The sequence below is a fragment of the Prinia subflava genome, chromosome 6 (genome assembly GCF_021018805.1).
Source record: "Prinia subflava isolate CZ2003 ecotype Zambia chromosome 6, Cam_Psub_1.2, whole genome shotgun sequence".
Classification (NCBI taxonomy): domain Eukaryota; kingdom Metazoa; phylum Chordata; class Aves; order Passeriformes; family Cisticolidae; genus Prinia; species Prinia subflava.
Window position 1 is genome coordinate 27,635,487 of NC_086252.1, and position 24,100 is coordinate 27,659,586.

The following is a 24,100-nucleotide window of genomic DNA, read 5'->3' on the forward strand; positions in this document are numbered from 1 at the left end:
GTTCTCTGTAAAGTCAGCTCTCAAGAGATGTGTACTCTGGAACAATAGGATTTAGAGGAACAACCTGAATTTACCAAAACACTTTTTCTTCTCCTTGTTTTATAAAGATATCATGCCTAACACTGTTGTATGTGCTACAGTACACGATGGCAAAAAATTGGGCCATAGTATACCATGTTCCAAGCGCTAAAAAGGGCAAGGGCATCTGCAAAAGGTAAAGTCTGATATTTAAACACCAGAAGTTATAATTTAGGCATTCTGATAGGAATTCTACCATGACAGTGACAGTCCAAGAACTTTTTTCAGCTTCAAGCAATGTTCTTTAGATAAGTGGCTGCTGGATATGCTACAAAGAATTGCTTTAATCATAATGACTGTGGATTTTCAGTGCAGACTTTGAAGGTGTATAAAAAGTCAGATTTAACCAGACTTCAGTGCCACCTGTGCTAGTGCACAGAACAAAGGCATCAGTGCTACTAAGAAACTAATGCTATGGCAAAGTAGGTATTTCACACAAGTTGCAGGTCCTGTTTCCCTTCCTTGATATAAGGTGCTAGAAATGTGTCTGTAATAACATTAATTTCAGATGTAGTACAGGACTGGAAAGTTCATTTGTTGTGAGCAGTTTTTATTCCTTGTATAGGTCCTCTCTGTGGATGAATCACTCTGGACAAGAAGTCCTAATCATCCACCCCAAATCAGATAACATTCTTCACCTGGCTACAACCTCATGCTAGCTCTTTCCCACACTGAATTCATAAAAATTCTAGTGATTCACCCACTTCTGTAACTGGTTCTAGTCAAGGTTAGAGCTTACTCAGACTCAATTCAATATCCAAGAAAATCAAAGAAGAAAATCCCAGGTTGGAACGACAGTTATCAGGACAATATTCACTAAATTAGAACAAAACTAAGTTTTACTGTAAGAAATTAGTCTTTTTGCTGTTTTACCAGTGTAACCTTCACTATTTCATCCACAAAGATGACAGCTTTTTATATAATTTTCAGTGAATCTCAAAGGATTGGGTTAAACAATCCAAAACTTAAAAAGCTTTTCCAAGCTATTTGACCTTCTGAAGTCTGCACAGTCCAGTACCAAATACTTAGTCATTTACATTTCCAGCCAAAAGCAGAAGTGTAAAGACTCACACAGATGAAAAACTGTGGGGAAGGGCATGCCTTGGCCACTAGATTTGATTACCTTACTGATTGTACAGAGCTGCAGAAGTCAACGGCCACCATTCCTTCTCATGTGACAGTCAAAGTGAGATTTGTACACCTGAAGGCATGGGTGTAACTACTACCAAAGGTAGTAGCTTTCCAATTGGTTTCTGCCCCAGCTTTTTTTTTTTTTTTTTTTTTTTTACAAGACAGCTCCATCCTTTTTGGAAATTGCTCACAAATTTCTTCAAGGATTCCGTTGGGAGATGAAGTTTTTTAGGCTAAGATTCAACCCAAAAGGTTTTAATTTTAGCCAAATTGATTTGACTGCTTTTGAGTAGTGAAGGAATGGAAGAAAATACTTCTCCCATATGTTCCAGACAGAGGAGCACATTTGCTGAGAAGAAAGAATCCTTGAGGAGACAGCAGGGGAGAGGGGGCAAATACCTCTAAAGGATAAAAATATTCCCAGACACAACACCACCATGAGCTCAGCCCTAACCTTACGTCAAAGAACACTGCAGCGATGGCATTTGTGTTTACACCAGCTGAGTATCTGGCCCATAGGAATGGAGAAGAAAGCTTTCCATTAAAATCTTGGATAGGATACATCAGAATCTAAACAACATGGCAAAAGCCTCATATGTAACCCTCCCTTCCTGTGATTTCTCAAGACCAAAAGACAGAGTATTCCAATACATGGAGAAGGCAGTCTGCTGCAAGCCTTGCCTGGACATAATGAGTTTGTGCAGTAAGACATCACTGCTCAGACCTTCAGCAAGAGTCAGGACCTTCAGGGATGTGGGCTCCTGAACCCCAAGGGTTCATTAGTGGCTTTGAGCTCCTGGCATATGAACTGCTGAACCTCTCTAGGTCAGACCAAACCTCCCATATCTCACCTGTTGCCTCTTGGCTAAAGTGAGGCAATATGAAGCCCAGGAAAAAAATGAAAAAAAGTCAGTGGTGAATAGAACTCAAAATTAGAGTTGCCCCAATCTTAGCATTCCAATATGAGGGGAAGACAAACCCTAGAATTGTCAACTTCTTGTCCTGGCCATGGAATCCCATGGATCTATAACAACATCAACCCATGCTGTGGTGCTACCTTAGGCAGAATTCATAAGGCTTGAGGACATGTCCTGTTTATAAGAGCGGCAGGTTCTCTCAAGAACCTAGCTGCACAGCATAAAGCCTAGAAATTCAAAAACATGGTTAATCTCTTAACCTACTCTCAATAGAGCCTCTAAAATTTGCAGATTCTTGGTGTCAGATGCCAAGTCCAAGACGTTCCAGTTTCCTCAGCTTCCAAGGAGATTCTCATCAAGAAATTATCATGAAGCTGTGGACAATTGAGAACTTGGAGTCACGAGCAGCACACTCATTTGTATTTAATAACAACATCATTAGTAAGTAGCTGTGTCCTCAGTACTCCATCAATATTGCAGGTGTTACGCAAAAACCTCTGCCTTAAAGAGTTTACAATTTATAAAGGTGAGCAGGAAATACAGGAGGAACTAGGCAAGAATATAAACAAAAATAGATATAATTCAACATCAGTGTGCAGGGTGCAAATCTATGGGTATGCTAACTAGTACCTGTGCATTCATTCCATCTGTGCTGCCCCTTTAGCTGCTGCTAGTCTACTGGTGCTTTATATAGACCTTGGAGGAAAAAAATACCTGGTTTTGATCTCCATTTCTTACAGTCTGCCTTGAAGGCCTGCCATTGAGCTCTGCTGGACACAGGCTCCCTATAAGTGCATGAGAACAGCTGAAGGACATTGAGGATGCTCATAAGCATTTGATAGGGCCCAGGTGAGTAGGGGGCACGAGGCAGGTAACGAAGGGGAATAAAGTGCAAACGTGGTCTGAAAGGCAAGACTGTCCCACCTGGTACAGATAGACAGAAGTAATAATGAAAAAGAAGTGCAGATATCTACAACAACATCACCCATCAGCAGATTTTCTTAGACATGACCCAGTGTCCATGACTTTTGCAGCAGTAGCCTGTGAGATGAAAAAAGGAAAGCTTGCAGAAGGCTGAGAAGGAAGAGAAAAATGAGAAAAAGATGGAAGACCACTTTCAACATAATTAAAATAACAAAAATATTGACATAGGTTGTATGTGCGTAGCAGAAAAGAGTCATATAAACAAAACAGTAGTCATTTAATAGCCAGGGAGGTGGTAGGAAATCACTGGGATGGTATTTTAAATCCCCGCAAAGTTTAACAGTAGCTAGTCCATGATGATGAATAACCCATTTATATTCCACGCCGTGAACACCTGAGGTATGAGTGTCTGTAGGAAGATAAGACAAGTCTATTCTAAAAACTCCAGTGTAACTGCACTAGCACGAAGGCACAAGTGCAGACAGCTCACAAAAGCCCTCACGCTGGGGCAGGTCAGCCTGAGTGATACAACTCATCCAAACAAAAGGCTTTTCTTATCATCTTGATTTTTACACAGGAACTTTTGCCAGCACAGCTGCACTGGATTTGAACATATCTAACTACTGCTGGTCCACAGCCTAGGTAGGTTTTTGGAAAATGCACCCAAGGTCCCAACCCTGCAACATGATTGGCAATGTGAAATTCAAAGAAAGGTTTCCTGCACCGCAACCTGCTAATTTACCTGCTGTTGTCAAATCTTAGTGATTAAAGACATGACTCACACCCCCTAAGAGCAGTGTGTTTAGGTTAAACATCATGGGGTTTTGAAAACATGTTGGGTAATAAACATTGGGCTTCTTTTTAAACTGCCTTTTGCTCAGGATTGTCAGTTGTGCAGGTTAGAACTCTGATTACAGATAAAGGTGACTTCTTCATCCTGGGAACTGCAGCCAGAGGCAGGTGTGTAGGATTAGCTCACTGTATCCCCAGAGCAGCATTGCAGTGTGGACCCACGGCAACACCCACAGTCTGCTCAACACGCCACCCCTGCAGGTCCCACCATGAGTGGGGACAGTGGCATGGGCCACACAGGGTGGTGACCTTGAGTCTGAATGTGCTACAGCCCTCTTTCCCAATCAATTAGAGAACTCCTGTGCCTGGATCAATGACTCTAGTGAGGACACTGAGCTCCTTATCTGGCCATAGGACCCTGTATGATCTTAATCATGTATCTTTGTGTCCAAGTTTCCTGTCCCTCAATGGGGACACTAATCCCACATTGGACCCCACTTGTCTCAATTATTCAGAGCAGCTGAATAGTATGCAAAAGAGGTGAGAGCTTCATTTGCAAACGAAATTCAGTCATGGTTACAAATTCTCTTTCATTTAATTCAACAGTACACTTAATTTTGGTCTGAAATAAGCACACTGACTTGTAGACAAGTGCTGAGGCACTGAGGTATGATGGGCAGTACTTTGTCACTTCCAAAGTTCTCAATCCTTGTGAGATAGAAATAATCTCCACATCAAAATCACCCTGAAGAAAAACAGGACCATTCTGTGCCATTAGTGCAGGCTGTAGGCTGGTGAGGAAGTCCCCGAGTTCAAACATTAGGAATACAGCAACCAGGAAAAGAAATCAGCATGAAAAGCAAGCCCCAAGCAAGAGAAAAGAACTCACTAACTTGCTGCAGCACTGCAGTAACTGTGACTCTTGAGCAGATGTCCTCTGAGGACCTCAAAAGCCTCTAGAAGAAACTGGTTACCATGAAGTTTTGTGGGTGAAAAGAAAAATGGAACCCATAAATTCTTCCACTTAGTTGATGATGGGGCACACTCATCTCCATCCTTCATTTCCTGTACCACCAGCATCAAGGATTGTGTTGACCACAGAACTTCTAAGATCAAACCTGATATCCAGCCCAGATGTGGAGAAAATCTTCTCTGGTTTGGATTTCAAGACTTGGCCAGAAGGGAGCAGAAGAGTCCTGCAGAATGCAGGCACTGGGCACTGTGGTGTCCTGCAGAGCCGGGCTTTGCTGTCAGCATGTGGCAGCCAGGCTCCCAACAGATATGACAACTGCAAGATTAAGCAAACTCACCAACATCACCTCACAGCCTAGGAAATCATAGCTTTGCAGTTCTCTACGTGTGCAAGTTGTATGCCCATAGTCACGCCAGTCCATAAAGACACTAAAAGTTGTCCATTTCCTTTCCCATTGCTGATATACTTTCAGTTTATAAATGCATGCACACTAGAAGAATTCAACCCTGTACAAAAAGAACACAAACCAATTCCGGTTGCACGTACTTTTAGAAGAGTGGAACTCTATGCTTATTGTAAGGCCAGGTTAAGACCCTTCCCTACTGATTCAGATATCTTGGTTCCTGAAATAAAATCTCAGTCCAGAATTGAAATATCAGATCTTAACTGAGCACCACAAACAGGATGACAACAAGGAATCTGCTTCAAATCATTTCTAGGTAGGAACAATATTTCAGATCAGGTTTCACAATAAGACAGAACAGTAAACACAGAAAAACAAGGTTTTGCCTTGTGCAGAAGAGTTTCCTAGACAGCAGTTCACAAGGCCCGGTCCTGGACACAAGGCTCCAGCTGCTGTCTGACACACAATTGTAGAAACAGTCCTGCAGCAAGTTTTACAACTGGTTTCTTGGAAGCCTAACATTAGCAAAGCATTCAATGTAAATATGCCAGTCTTAACTGCTTAGAGACCTTAGAGCAGACTTTCATCTGACAGCAGCTCCCCTTAGAGCATGGCCCAGGTCCCTCTACACCATCACTGAAGAGTCAGTGCCTTACCCAGGGCATTTTCAGACTTGTGTCAGGGTAAAGGAAGGACTTGTATTTCACATCTGGTCCAAATTCAGGGTCACATTCTTTGGGAAGGCTTAGACCCGTGGGCTTTTATCAACATTCTCCTGTGTTAGTCACACTAGTGGATGTAGTAGCTGAGGAGCCTTGGACACCCAACACAAGCGTCCAGAAGCATCTTCTGGTCCATCTGCTAGAGAGCACTGTGACCATCCACCTGGATCAGACAGTTTCAGAGGCAGCTCTGAGCTAGCCCTGCTGATTTGGCCCAGTGTGAAGGAAGGCAGAATCACATCAGTACAGGTAACTCAAGTTTTGACTGGGCATCCTCAGAAGCATGGTCAGGAACCCTGTGGGCTGGGCAGTGGATTCTGTTTACTCCTTAAACATAAAGTGGAGTTAGAACACATCAAGCTTCCTTAGCAGCTGGGCTATACACACAAAACTGGGGATTGATATTCACAAGACCCAGAGCTCATTTCTGTTTATTTCTATGCACAAAGAATAAAACATTTAGGTAGTTTTCCATCTAAAATAACTTTGCTCTTGCCTTTTTGCCTCAGCCATCCAAGAATGAGGGCTCTGTGCGACCAGAAGAAGGGAAATGCTTGGAAATCCATCTTGTTCAACTGTTGCTGTTCCTTGCTGACATTTAGTCCAGACAATGTGAGCACCACCCTTAGTTACACCCAGCTGGCCTCAGTGACTTCACTGGGAAGCCGTGGTGCAGCACGGCTGCAAACAACAGCAAACACAGCTCAAGCTTTTCTCTGTGGAGCATGAGATTGTTTGCTGGATTGATTCCTTGCTCAGTGTATTTTGGGTGCAAAATATGTTGCCTTAACCTTGCTGCACTGCTCCTGGTCCCGGGGGTAAAGGCGCAGGGAAGATGAGATGGGAACACAGATTCCTCTTCCTGGCTCTGCCCCAGGGACAGCTCTCACCTCTGCTCCTCCGTTCTTGTGCCTTTGGCAGGACCTTGCAAGCTAGAGATTAAAGAACAGTCTGAAAAGCTATCTGCTGTAGCTGCTATCCCTCACACCTTCCAAAATACCCGCTGTGATAGTGAATCAGAGAGGGGTGCTTAGGGGGGACATAGTAGACCCCATGAAAAATGAGCAGGGATTTTCAGACTGCCTCTCTGCTGATCAAGGCATGCTGTTTCAGTGCTTCAAATACACAAATTTCTGAAATCAATCAGTGTAGCCAAAACACTGACTCAAACCAAGATATGCCCCAGCTGAATAGTAAAATGCAGCATCAGGTGGGCAGAAGAAGGGATCATCTCCCCACCAACCAACTCTAGCCAGGAGTGAGCTGGAACTGGCTCAGCATTGCCTAAAAAAGAGCTCTGAGCCCCAGAGCAAGAGCCACAAACTCCACGTGTTGGGAAAAGAAAACCCCGTCTGCCCCTCCCTCCAGCCCTCCCCACACACCCCAGCCCTGGTGAGCCTCCAGGGATCCTCCCACTGTGATGGGGGTTTGGTTCTTGCTGCAACAACCCAGCTCTCCACACACAGGTGCCCGAGTCCTGGCCATGGGTCACCCCTGTGCCTTGGCTTTGGCCCTGGCAGGGCAGGCTCCTTGTGCTGACACTTTCAACACCCAGCACAGAGCAGCTCCCAGCCAGGACCTTCAGCAAAACCAGTGCTCCTTAGGATAACACTCCGTGTTGCTTCACTCCATCACTGGAAGCCCTGCGTTCAATTCTGGCCAGCCTTGCACTGCTCAGCTTCGTGCACACAGGGCAGAGCATGTCTGAGCGCCAGAGCTCCGTGTGTGTTTCAGCCTGCCCTGGCCAACAAGTGTCTCCCCTCGCAAAAATCTAGACATAAATAAAAAATTTTAACAGCTAGAACGTCCCGGTTAATGATTAAGCAGGGACGTTGCACAACTTCCCCTGGAATGTCTATGTTGATGGCTGCGGTACACTGACGGGCTGGAATGGCAAAAACAGGCTGACGGCCAGGACGGGACGGGGTCCTGGGGATGCAGCTGCCGCTGCATGGCTTGGCAGGACATGGGCTGTCCTGCAGCAGGAGGCTGCTCCTCCTGACAGCCTGCCAGCCCCAGGCTCTGGGGATTTGGGGCACAGGGCTGGTGGTGACCAGCCTCAGCAGGCTGTGGGAGTCCTACCACCGCAGAGAGCAGGAAAATGCAGCGTTGCTGTCTGTTTTATACAGCTGGTTCATTTGCAGGCATGGGTCAGTGCGAAGCAAATGTTAACCTCATGCCTCAGTGTCCTTATATATGAGTTTAAAAGCACACAGCCCTTATAAAAGGGCTGTGTCTCCAGGCCTAACCTGTAAGTGCCAAACAAAAATCCATCAAGACTGATGAGTCGGAGTTTTTTACAGCCTTCAGCACATTGACATTATACTGACTTTAAAAAGTCCTGCAAGAACAAGGGCCAATAAATATTTAGAATAAATATAGTCAAATAGGAGTTCAGATACCCAAATCTTTGTTTGCACGGGCATGTCTTGTATTTGGAAATGTGGTAAGCTTTCAAGTCAAATTCCTGGAAAGATTAGCCTGATGCACAACTCTCAAACCCACAGCTCATTAGGAAGAGGCTCTAATGCAACACCTTCCAAGCAGTCCATGCATGTGCTGGCAAAGCAATTTCTTGCACACATTTGTTGGAGACAAAAGTCTGCTTGGCTGGTCATTGGGTCATTTCAGCTTCAGAGACATCGCCCAGCCACAGACAGCATCCACCCAGCGCTTCAGGGTGACGAGGAACAGAGAAACCTAACGCTGCTGCTGGAAAATGGGTTAGTGGATTGATTCATCTGTAGGAACAATGTCCTTGTGACACATCTCTAGCTGGTTCCAGCGGAGGGCAGAAGGGCACACGTGTGACGGCCAGCACAGCGCGTGGGCTACTTAATGATGTCCTGCAAAGAAAACTCTCCATTGCCAGCTTACTTCATTACTGAAAAAGAATACATGAAATTCCCTGACACAGCCTGCATGAAGGCGTCTGGAGGTGAACAGGTCATTTCTAGTATTAGCAATTTTTTCCTCTAATAAATTTCAGAAGGGGGATTGCTGTAGAAGCTGTTGAAGAGCGGGCTCACAGAGATTGAAGGCAGAGGGAGGGAGGTGGTCCCACTAAAAATGGTCAAGAAAGATCATTTTCAGGCAGACTTCAACTTGCAAGCTCAGAAACCACCCCATGTCTCTCATGCTGAAGAAAACACAGATCTGTGGAAGGACATCTGATGCCAATAATCCATCCCCACTGCACAGATACCTGATTCACCTTTAAATGAGCAAACTTCTCAGTCTTGAGACTAGTGCTGTCCCTCAGCCATGCCTTGGCCACCCACTGGTCCCTGCCTGGTTGAGACTGCAGAAATGCTTCATAACTAACAGCAATTATCATTCTGGTTTCATCACTGCTTTTCCAAGCAGCTTCTGTCTCCACTGTTTGGAAACAATGCTCAAGGCTACCAGCACCAGATCAATAACTCATCTGGGAACAAACAACTGAGATGAAGGAAGATGGTCAAGGGAGGACCTTTTTGCCGAGGGAAGGTTTTCTGCCCCATGATAGGAACCAGAGACGGTCGTGAGAACACAGGCACAGGGAGCAGAGCACCAGGATGGGAGGCCAGACAGAGCAAAGGGAACCACGCGCTGGGGAGCATTGCTACATTCTGCTGACATTAGTGCTCCTCACCAACTTGTCTACAGTCAGCTGAGGAGAACACATGATCCTTGTAGCCATGGGGGCATCATATGTAAACCCCAAAATTCCAGAAAGAAAGCTGATGAAATCTTTGTTATAATGAATTAATGTACACTCATACACCACTCATCCAAGTGTTTCCCAAATACTTTTCACATGTTCTTGTTTCTTTCCCATGTTCTGAGAATTGAGCAAAAGGTTTTCCCGTCTAATTTTTTCCTACCGGCACATATGAGAATTTTTTACCAAATGGACAATTAATGAGAGTGTTTGCCAAGAGGTGGAGTACAAAATACTGTACATTTGTAAAACTATTATCCAAAGACTCGGATTTTGACAAATATTCAGCCTAATATTTGCACAGGGCTGATGTATCACAGAAAGCTCAGCATGGGTCTCTGTCATGTATCCCCATCCTCATTGCAAGGAACATCCCTCTCCAAAAGAGGGGAAAACAACACAAAACACACATATGCACCCACCTTTCCAGAAAGGATCAAAGAGGCCATATCATGAACTATATAACAGTATAAAACCCGCCGAATGTAGCAGGAAGGAATCAATATCAAACGTCAGTCTTTGAGCATCTGGCCCAGGACTAGCTGGGTCTTTTCCCAGGACGGAACACTGGAGAAAGGTAGACTCAATTTCATAAATGGCATGGCTGCAAAAACCAGCAATACCTTGATAATTCAGATAATTTAAAGCCAGAAGGAACTATATTGCTTGTCAGTTCTCTTTCTACTTACTGAAACTGCTTCTTCTGCTTAAAATAGTACTTTGGTGCGACTAAACCATACCTTTCAGCAAGGACCTCATTCAGTAGTTACCAAGAGGCAAATAATCAATGCCATCCCATTGTAATTTGGTTAATCACCCTCCCATTCAAAGTTATGCTTTATTTTTAAGTTCCAGCATCTCTCTTCAGCTGCAAACCCTTCATCTTGCTGCTCTTTCCAGAAGAAATGGCAGGCTGCTCTTGCTGCTGCTGCTACTCAGGCTGATAAAGTGAGCCTGCCCTAGCATGAGCTTAAGACAGAGAGTTTCTTACATCTCCTAAAAAAAAAGAGGCTTCTCCCAATGCTCCCTTTGGAGCACTTTTCTGTGCCCCATTCATTTTTTAAAATGTATTTTAAAAGCTCTATAGGTGAAGGCTCTATACCGGTGTCAATCTCACCTATACCTCATAAAAGCAGCATAACCCTGCTGAACAGGCAAATGAATGATAGAATTAGAAGCTACAAACCTACTGAAATTTTAGTCACATCCTTGACACTTCCCCACCACTGAAATGCAGCCAACTTCCCAAAGCACTATTGGCACTTTAAAACTACACTTCAAATATACACCAGTTGCTTCAGCTGTGACAAAAAGCACAGTAAAATAAAATATGACACAGTATAATAGAATATAATTACTAGACCTGCAGAGATTAATATCCCCCCATTTAGAAGAAATGCCTTTTTCAAACTTTAAGGACCATATCTTCAATCCTTTAACAACCACTTAATTTTATGGTAGTGCCGCTCCGTCTGTGCTGCTGCACGTGGTTCAGTCTTTCATAAGGCCATGTACGAAAGATTATGTTTTGGTTATATTTTAACTGAAGCAAAAATACAAGTCCTACAGCTCTTTCATACATGGTAGTATTTTGTTTGTGCAATTTAATTGAAGTGTACTCAGAGCTCATATGCCTGTTGGAGATGTCTTTGGTCAGCGGATTTGGACTACTGGTAATGAATCAGTTATTAAAAATTATCGTGGACGTCTATAGCACAAGGCACATTAGATCACAAAACCACAAGAACAATTTTTCTAGGTCACAGATAAATATATTTGAAACAACTGCTGGTTGTCACCTCAAAAATGTTTGCAAATTCCTTAAGTATCTCATAAAATCTGTATTTCTCAGACTGCCCTGGCAGGGATTTCAAGTTTGCACTTCATATCATCACTGAGGAGTACATAAAAAGCAGACTTCCAAACTGGACATACTTTTTCACTCTCAGCTACACAGTGATCCTCAAGGCATTGCATTTTTGTCCTGGGTCCACCATAAGAATCAAATCAAATTACTCACAGCTTGTCACTAGATTAGAAATTGAAGAAAAGCAGGAGCAACAACCAGACTGACAACTTGCTAATCCAAACAAGATGATCTGATCTTGTTACAGAGAAGGTTTTTCTGGAAGCTCCTGCAAGAACAAGGGTGCTCATTGCTACTCCAGACACTCTGCAAAAACACCAACCTTCAGCTAGGTTTGTAATTGCTCCTCAGCATGAAAACTGCTGTCAGCACGTGTAAGTGGGGGGGCAAAGTGGAGAACTGCAACTACAGGCCACCTTTGCTGCAGAAACTGATGTTGTCTTATACAGCCTGTGTAAGGAGGAGCCCTGTAGGAGTGTATGAGTGTGAAAATCATGTCTGAAAACACAGCTGGCCAGCTCTATAGTCAATTATTCACATTTTCTGTGTCTCTTCAAGCACAGCACATACAAAATTCAATGCACAGGTGCTTAAAGACTTAAAACAAGGACAGAGGAAATCTGTGTTTCATAGAGGAAGTCAATGCTGTGATAGGGATTATATATCGTTGAATATATTGATTTTCAAATATAGATGCTCAGAACCTTTTTTTTAAACTGATTGGCAGCCCATTGTAAAATAAGCACTTTGATAAAGGAAAGAAGACAACATTTTCCAGACAGTGTCAGCATCAGCACACTATAACCTATCTCTGAAAAGTAAAACAGAACATTTACAGCAATAAATTTCCAGTTATTCTATTGATGTAAATAATTTCCATCTTGTCACTAGAAGAACAGAAATCTATATAATACTGAGCAAATGACCAAGACAGCAGTAAAATATGGTTGATATTTCTAGGTATTTGACAACTGAAAAATGAATCAAGATTATTTACTGAGAGTTATATAAATTGAAGTACTACCTATATATAAGTACACACACATATACATATATTATGTTCATTATGAAAAACATACCCAAAATTTCTTCAGCCATGTTGGTTTGAATGAATGCCATTCCTTCTCACCATCTGTTCTACAGAACATTCCTTGGCTTTAAACTGTAATGTGTTTATGGAAAACTGGCTACAGCCAGCTTAAACAGGTTGAAATTTCTGTCCTTTCTATCAGCAATCAGTCTCTTGCAAGGAAAGCCGAGGGGAAATGATCCTTGACACACTGCTCTGGGTGGCTATGAAAATCCTTCTAACTGTACACTACTCCCAACAGTGACAATAAGTAGATACTATTTGCCAATAACACAGATTGCCATCAGTCTGGGGTCACTCAGATAACCCATATATAAAAGTATGATTTGTTGTAAATGTGTCCTCAGTTCACCTCAGCACTAACTGCCTCCCACAAAGCTGCAGGTGGAGGCAGGTGCCATTCAAGGGGTTCAGGCTGTGGTGATGCATCTTTCACTCATGGTGCATTTATGTGTCTGTGGTCTCTCCTCCTGCTAAATCACAGGGACTTTCCTACGGTGACACATGGATTTACATGTTGCTACTTTAAAATACCCATAAGATAAAAATGAGGGTGCCTGATGACATGCCTCTAGTTGGGCACACAAAATCCTCAGTCACTTGTCACTCCAGACAGCTTCCACACACTGGGGAGGACAGAGGAGTGCCACTGTGCTGGCTTAGGTGCCCTCTCACAGGCACACAGCGGGCATGGCTGCACCGTGCAGCAGGCAGGGAGGAGAGCAGGCTGCAGTGACAGGCTGAATCACAGGAACAGTCATTTAGGTTGGAAAAGACCTCTAAGATCACCGAGTCCAACCATTAACCCGGCACTGCCAAGTCCACCACTGAACCATGTCCCTAATCACCACATCTACACAGCTTTTAAATACCTCCAGGGGTGGCGACTCAACTGAAATGTCATGCCAGGCACTTCCAGCAGACTCAATCTCCAGAAGCCCAAAGCCTGGCAGAAGTCCCAATACCAGGACTTTTTCCAAGGGACAATCTTATCTGTAAGCATGTTTAAAAGAACATCATTAACTAAAGTTGGAAATTAGGGATCCCCTGGCCATGCAGACTAATGGGCAACATCGGTCAAGTTGGCAGCACAGGCAAAGACCTCATGCTGATAGAATAAGGTGTCCTTCCTAGCTCAATGCACGTGCAGTTCCTTGAACTGAGTGAGAAATTAATCTGCATTTTTATTTTTATTTTCATTTCCTTGAACTGAAAATAACACAGCCCAAGCAATGATTTTGTATCAGGTGTATTTTTTGCTGGGCGAAGTTCACTTGACATGGGGGCAGCAGTCACACAGGTTACAGCTCTGTTGGGTTTTAAAGACCTTAAGGTGTTGTTTAGGCAAGTAACCCTTTGACCTCAATGCTAACAATCCAACAATCTACTTTAAAACATTTTAAAAATAATGAAATTACTCCTAGAAGGATTTTGATGATGCATGTTTAGCCCTTCTAAGGTACATGTCAGTTCCATTAAAAGCTGCAGACACTTTCTGAAACAGAAAGATGAAAATAAAAATGCCTGGAACAGCAGAATCCAGGAGCAAAGGAAGTCAAGATTTGTAAGCATATTAATAAATAGGTAATATCAAACTTAACAAGAAGACTGAAATGAGGCTGCAGAAATGTTCCCACTTCAAGAGCATCACAATGACTCACCTGAGCATAAAAAACTGCAGCTTTGCACAGGGAGAAACTCAGAAAAGATTGGGGGCAATTCCCCACTTTCCAGAAAAGAGAGGGATACACTTAAGGAGGACTGGGCTCAACTGATTCCATCTCCAGCATTTACAAGCTCATCAACAGTGTATGCTGGTCACACAGGCCCCTCTGCATTTAAAAAGGATTCACTCCAACTGTGTGTGGAGACCTGAAGCGGGCTGGACTAGTTACTCAGTGCAAGCTGACCACAGTGGGATATGAAACCACCAGCTTAGACAAGATACTTGAGTTCTGGAGGGCTAAAGGTGACTCCTAAGCACTGTTTGCCATTTTACCTGGAATGATTTCAGCACCAGACAGTGCAGGAACAAGCACTTCTGATCTACTGAGACCAGGTCCATTTTTCCTTTCTGGGTAATACCATAGCTTCCCCCAGGCCAATGCATCCAAGTTTTCTTGACATGAAAAACCAGACTGTGCACATCTAGACCTAATCTCTGCCAGATCTTGAGACACAGCAGGATCAGGCACTGGATCTGGCAGTCACAGTAAAACTACTTTTGGTCCCATGCAGTTCCAAAGTCACTATCTATTTTAAGTAGTTCAGTTTCTCAGGCAAGGGAGATGGCATTTTTCTGGAAGACAGATCTGTGTGGAGCTGCATCGCTGAATACTGAGAGTTTCTTTCAATGACATCTGCCTGGAGTGACTCCTGAGTCCTGTTCAGCTTAGCTAAAGTTATCATCTGACTACATCCAAAATATCATAAATTCATCTTCAAGGAAACATTTGTTCTGACCACTGACAGTGTCTAATAAATGTCTTCTAGAAAAGGCAGAGTATAGTACATCTCAGAAAAAAATGTAGGAGTTGCTGACATTTAACAAATCTGGATCTTAGGAAAAATACCCAGTTAATTCAGTGTGTTTGGTAGCAGCATTACACTGTCCATATCCCAGCAGATATTGTCATCTACCACATGCAGTGTCTGCATTCCCAAGTCAAAAAATTGGCATATATTTTTCTCTGAAGTCTTGTATCTAGTGCCTCATTCCTCTTATCAACCACTAATTCCTTCCTTAATGTTAGGAGGCATCTTATTTCCTTTGCACACGTCAAAGTTTCCCCCCTTATTTTCCCCTCAGAAAGGCTTCACTCCCTCTCTGTGTTGAGCTACTTTCTCTCTTTGATTTTCATTGATGAAAAAATCACATCACCAGATGTGATGTGATGCGATGTCTCACATGAACAAACCAGATCATTGTTTTGCCTCATTATACATTGCTATGATATTCAATTTCAGTGCTTAGGACTCATGATCAGGTTCACTGCTGGTATTTCCTTTTGCCATTCCTAGCGTCTTTATGAACTTCTCTGATTTCATTGCTCTTTGAATGAAGCAGCGTTTCTGGGTCAATAATTTCCCATCTTTGGAAGCTCTCTATTTAATATTTTATTTCTTGTGGTGTCTTTGTGACTATGTTGAGATGCTATTCCTAAAACAGTTTTAGACTATTTTGTTCTTCCCCTCCAGGGATGAGAACACACCACATACTCCTAGTTCACATCATCTTGAATCCATTCCTCACAGCACTGCACACATTTTCAGCACTTTCCTCCATTGTAGCTCATAAGCCATAAGTTGTCATGGCCCATGGAAATCATTGGTACAGCTTCACCAGCTGGTACTCAAACTAACTTCATCAATTGATGAGACAACTAATCCATGCAGTCATCTCTTTTCAAAACTGTTCCATCACTTTATTTTATTTTTTACTTTCTGTCTACACCTCTGATCCTAGTGTCAGTCTTCAAGCTGCCAGCTGAACTGTTCCCACTTGTTTCGATATCACTGACAAACCCTTTTTGGTAACACCAACCATTGTCTGCTGGTCTGGGCACTTGGGTTATGCCCCTTCACTATTACCAAATTTAGCTTTGCTGTTGTGTTGCAGCTAGTGGTTAATGTCATGTGTTAACATTCCTTTCTAATTAGCTTCTATGTTAAACACATGTGACAAAAAGAAACTTTTTTAAGCACATACTGCCAAGAAAAATTAACTTACAGCATGGTCTTTGTGTCTTAAGTGAGAGCGGTGTGTTTATGGCCAAAACCAGCAAAGCTATGACAACACAACCCAGGTGATTACAATATGAAAGCTCCCTGCTGATGCCACTGGCTGCATTTTTTTTAGCTTGTACCTCACTGCCCTCCCCAAACCCAGGTAAAACAATACAAAAAACAGAGAGAAAAAAGATAAAGACAAGATGAGAGGAAGGAAAGGGAAGTGTTGTTTCTCCTCCATCCCAAATTGCACAAGAGGGAGAAAGGCATCTGAGCAAGTGACTCAGCCAGGTCAGGGAGAGCCATCCAAGGCTGAGCATTTTTGGCATAATGAGAACATTTTCCTCAGAGTTTGGGAGCCTAGAGCATCTTCAAAGAATTACAGACATAAGATGAGATATTATGATCCATTATCATGGTAAACCTGACCAGATAGATCCCACCCAGACTTCATTTAAGACCCCTATATGCTCTGCTACTTGCTTTCCGAGGTCTCCTGCATGTTTAGTCCAGTCTGTCTCCTGTTCTCCAACACAATGACACTTGGCAGAGACGACATTATCAGATGTCAGAAGGTGCTCATACAAGCCTTGCTGTTTGTTCCACAAAAGGGTCAGTGAGAAAGAGACAGATGACCTTCTCTCCAAATTTCAGTGTTCAGCTCAATACTGCTGACCCTAAGGTTGCTCAAGTTATCTGGGGTGCTGTGTCACCTCAGTAAGCCCCATTAGCTAAGGACAGCCAGGAGCCAGGCAGCCTCAGTCTGCGTGAGGATGGATGGGAGCCACGAAATCTGGATGCAATCTCATGCACTACGTGTCTCACAGATGTATGTCTTTTATTAAGTGACATAAGGTGGCTAGACAAGACAGTCTGATTCCCACCTCCTTCATGTCCTGTAAGAGCTTTCTTGAGGTCTCATCAGTGTTGCCTCTTGCACAACCTGACACTTTACTTGCTTCTTTTCCATGGTCAAGAGCCACACAGTCCTTAAGCCAGCACTGTTATGGACCAGGGATCCCAGTGCTCTTCCCATGGCGCTGGACTGCAGACCTGCAGGAGCAAACTGTGGGAACAGTGGGTGCCAGGTTCTCTCTGCCTTGTCAGCCCCAGCAGGCAGACTCAGAGTCACTCCAAGCCATCTCTGAGATGCTGCAGCAATGAGAACACAATGACCAGGCTGGAGAGAAGGAAGAGAAAACCCCCAGTCCAACAGACAGGGCAGAAGTCTGCAACACCAGCACGGGTGCATAAACCAGAGCCAGCTGGAAACACGAGCAGATCCTTGCAGGAAGGCAGACAAACACTTTAACACCACTGCTCATAAAGGGCAAATCAGAAACAGGGAGGTTAAGTAGTTTACTTAAGCTATGGAGCAGAGCCTAGTTAGACACCCTGGAGCTGGGCTCAAGCCACTGTTAGACCAGCAGCTTTCAAATAATCATTCCCACAAACTTCTTCTGTGGTGATATTTCTGAACAATACCAGGGAACATTCCACCATAAATTTTGCTGTGTTCCAGTTTCCACATTATAGCTATGATGTAACTCAGTAACACTCTGTCCCATCAAGCCCAACAACAATAGATTTAATCAGAACATTTGTCTCAGAGAGACAATGGGGAGTTCTGATTAACCTGGCACCAAACTCTGGCAGTTGCCTGCAAAGGATTTTTTTTTTAAATTTTATTTTTTTCTAAATGCCTGCCCTTGGCAACTCTTCAGCCTGCAATATGCCAAGCCTGTGGCTGCCAGGAGAGCTGTGAAAATGCCCCATGCCATTTGACATGCGAACAACACACCTCCTTCCAAAAATGCAACATTTCTGCAGAAGCTCAAGGAGGAAGACACTGTTCCCCGAGCATCCCTCCAGCCAACCACACGAGCATCAAGGACACCAGACCACAGTGAGATGCAAAGGGTCTGTCCTGCCAGACCTTGCTGGTGGAAAGCAAGGCACTGAGCTCTCAAAAGAGGGAAGAGAGCCAGGGTAGCACTGCAGCACTGCTCTGCAACAGCTTGCTTGGCTGCTTTTGCACCTCTGCCCAGACCACAAAACCTCTGTGGGAGTGGAGGGGCCCCTTCACACAGAGTAGGTGCAGATGGGAGCCCAGGTGAGAAGTCAAAGCACAGGCACACTCAAACACAGTGATTGCCAGACATCAGTCAGTCATCAAAGGTACAGGAGCACAAGCTGCAGTGTGACTGTGAACAAGGCAGGCTCAATTCTGCCTCCAAGCAGCAAGTTGCACCAAGCAGTTCCCTGAGGCCTGCAGGGTGGGATAAAGGATTTTTCAGTTTGGGCTTGGGGGATATCTTGTACTCATGCAGCCCTCCCTGCTCACAGCCATCCCAGACAGCTTCCTCCCTGGCTTGCATGTAGCTAGCACCCCCACATCTTCCTTCCATCCTTCCATCCATCCTTCCATCCATCCTTCCATCCATCCATCCATCCATCCATCCATCCATCCACCTGCCCCACACTTGTGCTGCTCACATCCCATGGCCTGGCTGGTTCCCTGCATGCTGCTGCCCTTCTCCCTAGCAGTGCAGTCATAAAAACCCCTTTCCATAAGGGGCCAAACTATGTCAAGGCTGAGTCTCAGACTTGTCCAGGAGTGGATTACTGCTAGGAGTGGATTACGTGCTAGGAAAGTTGAAAATGTAATGAGAGTGTATCTCAAACTAGCCCTTGCCATTTGTAATCCAAGACAGTTTGACATAAGGGGAATATGGGGGAAAAAACCCCACCCTAACAAACAAAAAACCAAAGAAAATGAGTAAGAAAGAAGCAGTAACCAAAGCCTGCAGGAAGGTCCCAAAGCAGCTATCAGCCTCCAGCGCTTACTCCATCCTTCCTCCTGCTCAGCCTTGCTGTCACTGCTTTCTTTGCAGTAGCACAAAGGAAAAGGGCCAGTTCTGCTAGAGGAGATTTGGGTCCAGAGGAAGAAACGGGCCTTCCCCAGGGCTCCCCATCAGAGAAGCTACAAATAGTATTTTAGCACAGCATCTTCTGCATATCCTTCTTTCCCACCAAAAAAACATTAAGGCAGCTTCTCTAATACTAGACAAAATTCCAAACACCTTTGTTTTCACCAACATCCACTTCCATTCTCATCCTTTTGTCTTTCTCATGGTTGCCATGAGTGGCACTTCTGCCGTTCAGAAGTCCTTGTGTATGTTGATGGAGTTGAAGGAACTTCCTCTGGGTGGATCCAGTCAGACAGAGAAGTTTGAGACTTTTTATAAGCACGTTTCTCATCCAGTAACCTAACCAGCTTCTGCCTCCCATTCATTTCAATAAAATATGTTTATTTTGTTATAAACCTTGATCTGATTTTTGGGACATGAAATGTCCACCGCTGCCAAGAAAAAATGCTAGGTTCTGCATGTCACCACTATGTTCTCCTCTTCTTAAGAGCTTGATATTGTAAAATAAAAAGATCAATTTATGTTACAACCCTATTTTTATCAGGCCAAGGCTTTCAATGGAAGCCTACAATGGCTCTGTATGGTGAAATATATTAAAAATGGCTGTTAATACAAAAGCCCACCAAAACAGTCACTGCTCAAAGCACGTAAGCCACTACCTTGTTTTCTCTATAATTTATCCAAAAATCCCTGGCATTCTTGTGACAGTTGTATTATTGTTTCATCCACCACCAAAATAATGTCCTGATTCTCAGAATCATTTCAATAGCTCTGCAATTATACAGCCAGATTGCTGAAATTAAAAAAAAATAAAATAAAATAATGAAAAATAATGTAAAACACCTTGTCTTGAGCTTTCTTAGAGGGCCTTGAAAGTGGAAACTCTCATTTCTTAAGGACTTGGTTCCTTTTAGGAATTATATTCCTCCCATGGATATGTACGAGTGTTTCCAGCCCAAATTTTTTGGAGCTGTGCAATAATTAGAGTTTTCTCCAAGCTCAGGAGGTATTGGAATATTCTGAAGATACCCAGATTTAAAATATAATAAAATCTTTTCCACATGGTTGAAGAGTGGTTTGAAAGCAGATAGAGAAGATCCAGCTGTATAAACAATTATCTCCCAATATTATCTGGAAGCCATTCCGGAGCTGGTAATAGTGTGTATAACACCACAGTTCTTTCCCCCACACCAGCAGGCTAATTCATGTGCAATTACATTTGCAACCATCATTATCCACATTCCTAATCCATGGCATTTCAAAGGGACTAATGCCACGCTTCTCCTCTTTGTGGCTAACCCTATGATATTTTAAAACCATCTCTTCAGCTGAGCTGTATCTTCGTTAGAGATGGCTTCAAATGACATTTTTGATGCCCCAGCTTTGGGGTCATTCACTATGTAGACCTCAGGTCTGTCTCTTCCTATAAATATGACCTACCAGGGCCCAAAGCCAGTGATCCCCAGGCTAGTTCATCTTGATATGTTATTTACTCACGCCTCACTCCCTTTAAGAGATTTAAAGTTCGACCTGCAAATATTTTTCTTCAGAATGCCTTTGTTTCTGAGTCTAGCAGGTTTAATTATTTCCAGATCTTGCAGCCAAAAGTGAGAGAGGTCTAAAACATACAATTAGAACACTTTTTTCTTCAAACATCACAAATAATCCATTACAATTATTTATGTCTTTGGATAGAGACAAAGAAAACAAGTATGCCATAAATGACAACTTGATGTATTTTGGTATACCACAGAACTACATCAATGAAATTACTTTTAACTTGTTCTGTTGAGGTTACTGAGAAATCTTATCAGGATTATTGCTGAACACAAGCCAAAGTTGATACTGTTCGTATTTTGAGTTACAGGAAAGACAAGAAGTGTTTTGGGTGATGCTTGAAGACAATTAAGAAAGTGATGTTTTGAGAAAACAGCAGTGGTGGTGATGGTGTAAGGGCAGAGGCAAGGCCCTGTCTGTAAGAAGAAAGCAGAACTGCTGAAAATGTTCTTTCATGCCTCAAAACCTGCCAGCTTTTTCCAAATGTAATACTAAATGATGTATTTACCACAAATTTTGCCCTGATCACCTCTACCCTACCCTACAAAGCTTTGCATCCCCTCAGGGAAGCCAATTGCTTTAGATCAAGTGATGCATCCTGATTCACAACAGGTCATAACAATAACAATAGCCAAAGCATTTAGAAACACCTTTAGATTGTGTTATGAACAACAAAAATCATAGCAGGTACCTACATCCCTTTGACAGCAAGAAATCATAGAATTGACTGGTGTTGTTCTCGCCTTTGAATTTGTCACATAGAATAACTCAAGCCACTCTTTTCTTTACCAGAAATTTTAATGATACAGTACATTTTTCTGGAAGGAAAATAGTCCCTAATCAATTATCATTCATTAGTCCTACAGAAAAGTACTAATTGCATTCAGCAGGCAATACTCAAAGCCAACTTTCCAAGTCTGGTGTTACTAGCAGCTTTCTTCTTCACTTCTGAAAATCCACAATTTTTCTACCGCTACCCATATTCAGGATTTACAAGGAGGAATTTCTGCCTCTGCAATCAGAATTTGGGTTTGAAAAGGTCTGTGAACAGCCTAAAGCAAACTAGTTCATTTTTTATTTATTCCATGTAGCCCTGCAGAATGACAAGCGCTCTGTGTTTGGCATTTTTCCCAGTTAATACCTAAAAAAAAATACTGCAGGGTAAGGATTTGGTCTGTGCACCGACTAGCTCACTTTTGCCAAGCCACCACATCTCCCAGTTTGTTTTGTGCACTGCTGAATCCCATGTGAAAGTAGTTTTGCCACAGCAGGGCTACCTGTGATGATCAAGCAGCACATGCACTAAGTCTCCACTGTGGTCACACTGCCTTGCTAGAAATTCATGCATCCATAACTCATCTCAAAAGAGCAATTCTGATTCAAACCTTATGGAAAATGTTGCACATAAGCATTTAAGCAAAATTAGTGGTGCTGGCATTTATGTGTCATAGCAGGTAGAAGATCTTAAGACATCTACACGCTCCGTGAACTTTAGTGAACTGACAGATCTTGAATGCTTCAACACATTGTTTTGGTTAACAGAAAAACCCACATCAAGCTGTTTTGCAGCTTTATTCCTAAAAAATTCATGACACAATGTCTTTCTTTGCAGATGAAAAGAGAGCCCTGTGTCAGGTTTCCTGGTTTGAGCAATCCTAAAGCTTTAACATGGTGTGAGGTTTTGAGAGCACTAACAAAATCACTGAGATCTGAGGGCTTTGGCTCTTTTACAGCTTTTTCTCAAGGGAAAATAAGAAGTGACCATTAATTTGTTTGTCATTTAAGGAGCTGTACTTAGTGGAAGCATGAATAGGGGGAGGGCTCCACTGGGTGATTAAATAGTAGCCCATATCAAGTAAGGATGGTACTGACATCACTTTTTAAAGTGAGTTCAAGTGTGAGGAGCTGGGGCTGCACCATACTTGCCACAGGAAGCCCCACACATCTCTGGATCCACAGTGCTGCCTGCTCCCTCAATAGGCTTTTGTTCTGGCTCTCTGTGGGCCTGTGGTTTTTCACTAGTTAATTGCCTCATCCCTGGCTGAGCACCTCAAGCAGATACATAAACCACTTGATGAGTTCATGCTCAACTTCCCCACGGAGCAGCAAAGAGTGAGGGTTAGCCTTGGCCTTGGCAGGGCACAGCCAAGCCCTGCACCCCAGTTCTTCCTGCTGATGGGCTTCAGCACCCTGGGGTGGAGGTGTTAAAGATCAGATCAGGCAAATGACACTGCTTAAAACATTTTTCTTTAAGTGTTCACCCCTGTCACAGTCCAAGTTTTCCACCACCTGTGCCAGAGACATCCTGGGAGATGAGAAGAGATGAAGGGACTGAGAGGGCAGCCACAGCTTTGTGGTTGCAATGTGGTAGGAAGGTGGTGAAGTTAAAGCATCACAGGGGTTACTCACAGAGGTTGGAGATGTGGCCCCTCATCCCACAGAAAACCAAAACCAGGCCCCCAGGGTGTAGCACAGCTTTATTGCTGACCTCTGGTATTGTCTGCAGGAGGACAAGACACAGACTCTCCATCTGAGGCTCCTACTGTCATACTTGAATGTGCATTTCTTTCCCCAGCCATCTGAAACACACTGTCTTGGAACAATATACCCATTGTTGTAGCTATGGGATAAATCAAATAAAGAAATTCTCCCAATCCCAGTCATTTATTTCTAATCTGGTGTAGTCTCTGCATGGACACTGCAGCCCAGGCAGAAATGGCATGCAGAGCAGGAATCTCTGTGGGTCAGTGCAGCAGCCAGACAGCTCCTGGTGTGGGAGCCCACCCCAAGCACAGACAGCTCATCCAGAGACAAGCAGTGCAGGATCAGCAGCAACAGTAGGGCAAATTACACCTAGAAAAGCTGAATGAATAATTAAGGGTGGGGGAGGGGCATGGAAATAAAATACTGTGGAAGAAGCACAGGGCAAATGGGCTTTTTACCTTACCTGAAGTGTGTAGTGAGTGGTCATTAACACACACATCAGCTCCTGGGACTGTCTGGCCACACAACACCTGAACCCAGACAATGCAGAAGGCCAGGGAGGAGGAAAGGTTGACTTTGATCAGTGAAGCTGTGAAAAGCAGGCTCACTGTGTCTATATGAGGATTTTACCCCTGCTAGTTCACAGGATCATAAAGTCTCTGAAGCCATGTGGGACACAGATGGGAAATGTCAGAGCATTGGCTGGGTCTGCCCATGGCTCCTGCCTTACCTGTGCAGCAAGATCAAATACTGTTCTTTCCTGCACAGGGCAGGGAGTTCCACCTCTGAGCTCTAAATCT

General features: G+C 43.5%; 1 long non-coding RNA gene across 11 annotated transcripts in view; it reads right to left on the reverse strand.

Annotated features, from left to right (window-relative positions):
- Positions 1 to 24,100, reverse strand: part of LOC134552289 (uncharacterized) — a 72,512-nt gene that overhangs the window by 41,702 nt on the left and 6,710 nt on the right. For 9 of the 11 annotated variants that reach the window (XR_010080828.1, XR_010080825.1, XR_010080818.1 and 6 more), the window contains exon 2: positions 2,391 to 2,500. This is a non-coding gene — a long non-coding RNA (uncharacterized LOC134552289). Of the gene's footprint in view, positions 1 to 2,390; positions 2,501 to 12,589; positions 12,723 to 24,100 lie in introns of those variants that run through there. The other 2 variants (XR_010080827.1, XR_010080820.1) reach the window with 1 other exon arrangement.